The sequence below is a fragment of the Arachis stenosperma genome, chromosome 6 (genome assembly GCF_014773155.1).
Source record: "Arachis stenosperma cultivar V10309 chromosome 6, arast.V10309.gnm1.PFL2, whole genome shotgun sequence".
NCBI lineage: Eukaryota > Viridiplantae > Streptophyta > Magnoliopsida > Fabales > Fabaceae > Arachis > Arachis stenosperma.
In genome coordinates, this window is record NC_080382.1 from 120178170 (window position 1) to 120185912 (window position 7743).

At 41.5% G+C, this 7743-nt stretch overlaps 1 non-coding gene across 1 annotated transcript; it reads right to left on the reverse strand.

Annotated features, from left to right (window-relative positions):
- Positions 1-770: 770 nt before the first annotated feature.
- Positions 771-878, reverse strand: LOC130938037 (small nucleolar RNA R71). Its single transcript, XR_009069220.1, has one exon. It is a non-coding gene; the product is annotated as a small nucleolar RNA R71 (small nucleolar RNA).
- Between the last annotated feature and the right edge of the window lie 6865 nt (positions 879-7743).

Sequence of the window (7743 nt, forward strand, 5' to 3'; positions counted from 1 at the left end):
GTTTTTAAATCTTTTTAATTTATTTTCGAAAACTTCTTCCCCTCTTCTCACATCCTTCTATTTATGGACTAACACTCCTCCTCAATGCACAATTCGAATTCTGTCTTTCTAGATAAGTTCGAATTCTTCTACCTCTTCCTTCTATTCTTCTTTTCCTCTGACACCTCAAGGAATCTCTATACTGTGACATAGAGGATTCTATATTTTCTTGTTCTCTTCTCTTTCATATGAGCAGGAACAAAGACAAAAGCATTCTTGTTGAGGCTGATCCTAAACCTGAAAGGACCTTGAAGCGAAAGCTAAGAGAAGCTAAGGCATAACTCTCTGTAGAGGACCTAACAGAAATCTTCAAACAAGAAGAAGACATGGCAGCCAAAAACAACAACAATGCCAACAATGCAAGGAAGGTGCTGGGTGACTTTACTGCACCTACTCCCGGCTTCTATGGGAGAAGCATCTCTATCCCTGCCATTGGAGCAAACAACTTTGAGCTTAAGCCTCAATTAGTTTCTCTAATGCAATAGAATTGCAAGTTCCATGGACTTCCATTGGAAGATCCTCATCAGTTTTTAGCTGAGTTCTTGCAAATCTGTGACACTGTCAAGACTAATGGGGTTGACCCTGAGGTCTACAGACTTAGGCTATTCCCTTTTGCTGTAAGAGACAGAGCTAGGATATGGTTGGAATCACAACCTAAAGAAAGCCTGAACTCTTGGGAAAAGCTAGTCAATGCCTTCTTGGCAAAGTTTTTTCCACCTCAAAAATTGAGTAAGCTTAGAGTGGAAGTCCAAACCTTCAGACAGAAGGAAGGTGAATCCCTCTATGAAGCTTGGGAAAGATACAAACAATTGATCAGAAAGTGTCCTTCTGACATGCTTTCTGAATGGAGCATCATAGGTATCTTCTATGATGGTCTGTCTGAACTGTCTAAGATGTCATTGGACAACTCTGCTGGAGGATCTCTTCATCTGAAAAAGACGCCTGCAGAAGCTCAATAACTCATTGAAATGGTTGCAAATAACCAATTCATGTACACTTCTGAAAGGAATCCTGTGAACAATGGGACGAATCAGAAGAAAGGAGTTCTTGAGATTGATACTCTGAATGCCATATTAGCTTAGAACAAAATATTGACTCAGCAAGTCAATTTGATTTCTTAAAGTCTGTCTGGAATGCAAGCTGCACCAGGCAGTACTAAGGATGCTTCATCTGAAGAAGAAGCTTATGATCCTGAGAACCCTTCAATGGAAGAGGTGAATTACATGGGAGAACCCTATGGAAACACCTATAATCCTTCATGGAGAAATCATCCAAATCTCTCATGGAAGGATCAACAGAGACCTCAACAAGGTTTCAACAACAATAATGGTGGAAGAAACAGGTTTGGCAATGGCAAGCCTTTTCCATCATCTTCTCAGCAACAGACAGAGAATTCTAAGCAGAGCCACTCTGACTTAGCAACCATGGTCTCTGATCTAATCAAAACCACTCAAAGTTTCATGACTGAAACAAGATCCTCCATTAGAAACTTGGAGGCACAAGTGGGTCAGCTGAGTAAGAAAGTTACTGAACTCCCTCCTAGTACTCTTCCAAGCAATACAGAAGAGAATCTAAAAGGAGAGTGTAAGGCCATCAACATGGCCGAACTTGGAGAGGCGAAAGAGGCAGTGAGCGCCACTGAGGAAGACCTCAATGGACGTCCACTGGCCTCCAATGAGTTCCCTAATAAGGAACCATGGGAATCTGAGGCTCACACTGAGACCATAGAGATTCCATTGGAATTACATCTGCCATTCATGAGCTCTGATGAGTATTCTTCCTTTGAAGAGGACGAATATGTCACTGAAGAACAAGTTCCTAAATACCTTGGAGCAAACATAAAGCTAAATGACAAGTTATTTGGTAATGAATCTATCATCCTTGGCAGACCCTTCCTAGCCACAGCAAAGGCTGTGATTGATGTGGACAGAAGAGAATTGATCATTCAAGTGAATGAATAATCCTTTGTGTTTAAGGCTCAAGGATATCCCTCTGTACCCATGGAGAGGAAGCATGAAGAGCTTCTCTCAAAACAGAGTCAAACAGAGCCCCCACAGTCAAACTCTAAGTTTGGTGTTGGGAGGCCACAACCAACTTCTAAGTTTGGTGTTGAACCCCCACTTTCAAACTCTAAGTTTGGTGTTGGGAGGTTTCAACATTGCTTTGAACATCTGTGAGGCTCCATAAGGGCCCACTGTCAAGCTATTGACATTAAAGAAGCGGTTGTTGGGAGGCAACCCAATGTTATATTTATCTAATTTCCTTTGTTATTTTATGTTTTCTATAGGTTGATGATCATGGGAAGTCACAAAATCAATTGAAAAAGCAAAAACAGAATGAAAAACAGAAAGAAAAACAGCACACCCTGGAGGAAAACCTTGCTGGCGTTTAAACGCCAGTAAGGGCAGCAAATGGGCGTTTAATGCCCAGTCTGGCACCATTCTGGGCGTTTAACGCCAGAAAGAGGCACCAGACTGGCGTTTAACGCCAGGAATGGGCATCAAGCTGGCGTTAAACGCCAGAAATGGGCACCAGCCCGGCGTTTAACGCCAGAATTGGCAGAAGGAGCATTTTTGCTCGCCACTTGGTGCAAGGATGAATTATCCTTGACACCTCAGGATCTGTGGACCCCACAGGATTCCCACCTACCCCACCACTCTCTCTCTTCTTCACCCATTCACCAATCACCTCAATACCTCTTCCCCAAAAACCCCTCACCTATCAAATCCCACCATTCTCTTCACCACTCACATTCATCCTTAATAAAACCTCACCTACCCCACCATTCAAATTCAAACCACTTTCCCTCCTAACCCACCCATACATGGCCGAACCATACACCCCCTCTCCCCTCCTATATAAACCCATCTTCACTCCTTCATTTCCACACAACCTAAACACTACTTCTCCCCCTTGGCCGAACCACAAAGCCCCCTCCATCTCCTCTATTTCTTCTTCTTCTACTCTCTTCTTTCTTCTTTTGCTTGAGGACGAGCAAACCTTCTAAGTTTGGTGTGGTAAAAGCATTGCTTTTTATTTTTCCATAAACATTTATGGCACCTAAGGCCGGAGAAATCTCTAGAAAGAGGAAAGGGAAGGCAAAAGCTTCCACCTCCGAGTCATGGGAGATGGAGAGATTCATCTCAAGGGTGCATCAAGACCACTTCTATGAAGTTGTGGCCATGAAGAAGGTGATCCCCGAGGTCCCTTTCAAACTCAAAAAGAGTGAATGTCCGGAGATCCGACATGAGATTCAAAGAAGAGGTTGGGAAGTTCTTACCAACCCCATTCAACAAGTCAGAATCTTAATGGTTCAAGAGTTCTATGCCAATGCATGGATCACCAAGAACCATGATCAAAGTGTGAACCCGGACCCAAAGAATTGGCTTACAATGGTTCGGGGGAAATGCTTAGATTTTAGTCCGGAAAATGTAAGGTTGGCATTCAACTTGCCCAGGATGCAAGGAGATGAACACCCCTATACTAGAAGGGTCAACTTTGATCAAAGGTTGGACCAAGTCCTCACAGACCTTTGTGAAGAGGGCGCCCAATAGAAGAAAGATTCAAGAGGGAAGCCGGTTCAACTGAGAAGGCATGACCTCAAGCCCGTGGCTAGGGGATGGTTGGAGTTTATCCAACGCTCAATCATTCCCACTAGCAACCGGTCCGAAGTCACTATAGACCGGGCTATCATGATTCATAGCATCATGATTGGAGAGGAAGTAGAAGTTCATGAGGTTATAGCCCAAGAACTTTATAAGGTGGCGGACAAGTCCTCTACCTTGGCAAGGTTAGCCTTTCCTCATCTCATTTGTCACATCTGTTATTCAGTTGGAATTGACATAGAGGGAGACATCCTCATTGATGAGGACAAGCCCATCACTAAGAAAAGGATGGAGCAAACAAGAGATCCCACTCATCATGAAATCCCTGAGATGCCTCAAGGGATGCACTTTCCTCCATAAAACTATTGGGAGCAAATCAACACCTCCCTAGGAGAATTGAGTTCCAACATGGGACAACTAAGGGTAGAGCACCAAGAACATTCCATCCTCCTCCATGAAATTAGAGAAGATCAAAGAATCATGAGAGAGGAGCAACAAAGGCAAGGAAGAGACATTGAGGAGCTCAAGCACTCCATAAGATCTTCAAGAGGAAGAACAAGCCTCCATCACTAAGGTGGACCCGTTCTTTAATTTCCTTGTTCTTTATTTTCCTGTTTTTCGAATTTTCATGCTTATGTTTATCTATGTTTGTGTCTTATGATCATTAGTATCTTAGTGTCTATGCCTTAAAGTTATGAATGTCCTATGAATCCATCACCTTTCTTAAATGAAAAATGTTCTTAATTGAAAAAGAGAAGAATTGCATGAATTTTGAATTTTATAACAGATTAATTATTTTGATGTGGTGGCAATACTTTGACTTCTGAAAGTATGATTGAACAGTGCATATGCATTTTGAATTTGTTGTTCATGAATGTTGGCTCTTGAAAGAATGATGAAAAAGGAGACATGTTACTGAGGATCTGAAAAATCATAAAAATGATTCTTGAAGCAAGAAAAAACAGTGAATTCAAAAAAAAGGAAAAAAACAAAAAAAAGGGAAAAAGAAAAAAGAAAAAAATAATGAAGTCGTGATCCAAGGCAATAAGAGTGTGCTTAAGAACCCTGGACACCTCTAATTGGGGACTCTAGCAAAGCTGAGTCACAATCTGAAAAGGTTCACCCAGTTATGTTTCTGTGGCATGTATGTATCCGGTGGTAATACTGGAAGACAGAGTGCTTTGGGCCACGGCCAAGACTCATAAAGTAGCTGTGTTCAAGAATCATCACACTTAACTAGGAGAATCAATAACACTATCTGGATTCTGAGTTCCTATAGAAGCCAATCATTCTGAATTTCAAAGGATAGAGTGAGATGCCAAAACTGTTCAGAGGCAAAAAGCTAAAAGCCCCACTCATCTAATTAATACTGATCTTCATAGATGTTTTTGGAATTCATTGCATATTCTCTTCTCTTTATCTTATTTGATTTTCAGTTGCTTGGGGACAAGCAACAATTTAAGTTTGGTGTTGTGATGAGCGGATAATTTATACGCTTTTTGGCATTGTTTTTAGTATGTTTTAGTTAGTTTTTATTATATTTTTATTAGTTTTTAGTTAAAATTCACTTTTCTGGACTTTACTATGAGTTTGTGTGTTTTTCTATGATTTCAGGTATTTTCTGGCTGAAATTGAGGGACCTGAGCAAAAATCTGATTCAGAGGCTGAAAAGGACTGCAGATGCTGTTGGATTCTGACCTCCCTGGACTCGAAGTGGTTTTTCTGGAGCTATAGAAGCCTAATTGGCGCGCTCTTAATTTCGTTGGAAAGTAGACATCCTGGGCTTTCCAGCAATGTATAATAGTCCATATTTTTTCCGAGATTTGATGGCCCAAACAGGCATTCCAAGTCAGCTCAAGAATTCTGGCGTTTAACGCCGGAACTGGCACAAGAATGGGAGTTAAACTCCCAAACTGGCACAAAAGCTGGCGTTTAACTCCAAGAAAAGTCTCTGCACATGGAAGCTTCAATGCTCAGCCCAAGCACACACCAAGTTGGCCCGGAAGTGAATTTTTATGTCATTTACTCATCTTTGTAAACCCTAGGCTACTAGTTCTCTACAAATAGGACATTTTGCTATTGTATTTTTATCTTGGTTCTTCTGGTTCCCTCTCTGGGGCCGAAGCCAATGATCACCATTATCACTTATGTATTTTCAACGATGGAGTTTCTACACACCATAGATTAAGGTGTGGAGCTCTGCTGTACCTCGAGTATCAATGCAATTACTATTGTTCTTCTATTCAATTCGGCTTATTCTTGTTCTAAGATATCACTTGTTCCTCAACTTGATGAAAGTGATGATCCGTGACACTCATCATCATTCTAACCTATGATTGTGTGCCTGGCAACCACCTCCGTTCTACCTTAGATTGAGTGGATATCTCGTGGATCCCTTAATCAGAATCTTCGTGGTATAAGCTAGAATTGATGGCGGCATTCAAGAGAATCCGGAAGGTCTAAACCTTGTCTGTGGTATTCTGAGTAGGATTCAAGGATTGAATGACTGTGACGAGCTTCAAACTCCTGAAGGCTGGGCGTTAGTGACAGACGCAAAAGAATCACTGGATTCTATTCCAACCTGATTGAGAACCGACAGATGATTAGCCGTGCTGTGACAGAGCGCCTTGAACATTTTCACTAAGAGGACGGGACTGTAGCCATTGACAACGGTGATGCCCAACATACAGCTTGCCATGGAAAGGAGTAAGAAGGATTGGATGAAGACAGTAGGAAAGCAGAGAGACGGAAGGGACAGAGCATCTCCATACGCTTATCTGAAATTCTCACCAATGAATTACATAAGTATCTCTATCCTTATTTTATGCTTTATTCATAAATCATCCATAACCATTTGAATCTGCTTGACTGAGATTTACAAGATGACCATAGCTTGCTTCATATCAACAATCTCCGCGGGATCGACCCTTACTCGCGTAAGGTTTATTACTTGGACGACCCAGTGCACTTGTTGGTTAGTTGTGCGAAGTTGTGATAAAGAGTTGAGATTGCAATTGAGCGTACAATGTTGATGGCGCCATTGATGATCACAATTTCGTGCACCAATGAGAAAAATAAATTATAGCTTACTTGGGGATAAAATTAAAAACGAAAAATAAAGACACTAATTACTACTATTCATACGACTCTTAAAATAGATTTCTAATAGCAGAGTTATCACTAAGTTAAGATTAGGACTCAACAACCTTTATTTTGGGAGGTGGATGCTCCTTTAATCTGTAGTGTGTCTAGCCCTTCAAGCGATAGCTCTGGCACTTCAGCTCCTGCAATTAACGCCCTTGCTTCTCCTATTCCTTAAGCAGCTTGCAGAGCATGCTATTTTGATTTTGCTGTTCTTCTTTCATTTGATCCATGGCTTCTTATAGCTTGGTGATAGATGCTTCTAGGCAGTTCTAGTAGTCAATCTATGGGATTTCTGGGAGGAACTCCTGCGCCCTCCTTTTGATGGGAAGGTCTTGCACCTGTTGCCCTTCCATTGACTTTTTCTGTGATTGGGAGATCAACTGAGATATACTCATCTACTCCCATCTTCACTCCAGCATCTTTACATAGCAGAGAAATCAAGCTTAGGTAGGCCAATTTGGCTTCAGTGGAGTTCTTGTTTGCAATTGTATAAAGCTCACAAGCAATCAGATGATGAACTTCCACTTCGTTTCCCGTCATGATGCAATGGATCATCACTGCTCTTTTAACAGTGACCTCAGAGTGATTGCTGGTGGATAGTATGGAACGCCCAATAAAATCCAGTCAGCCTCTAACAACTGGTTTGAGATCCCTTCTCTTGAGTTGAATTGGTACATTCTTTGTGTTGGTTACCCACTTGGCTCCAGGGATGCATATGTCCTCTAAAACTTGGTACAAGCACTTATCTTGACTCACAATTCTCCTGTTAAAGGATTCTGGGTCATCTTGTAGTTGAGGCAGCTTGAAGATCTCTCTTATGCTTTCAAGGTGGAAGTAAATAATCCTCCCTCTTACCATAGTTTGAAAGATATAGAAGGCAGTTCCAAACATTCTTTGTTTATCTGTTTGCCACAGATTTGAGTAGAATTCCTGAACCATGTTTTTTCCCACCTTT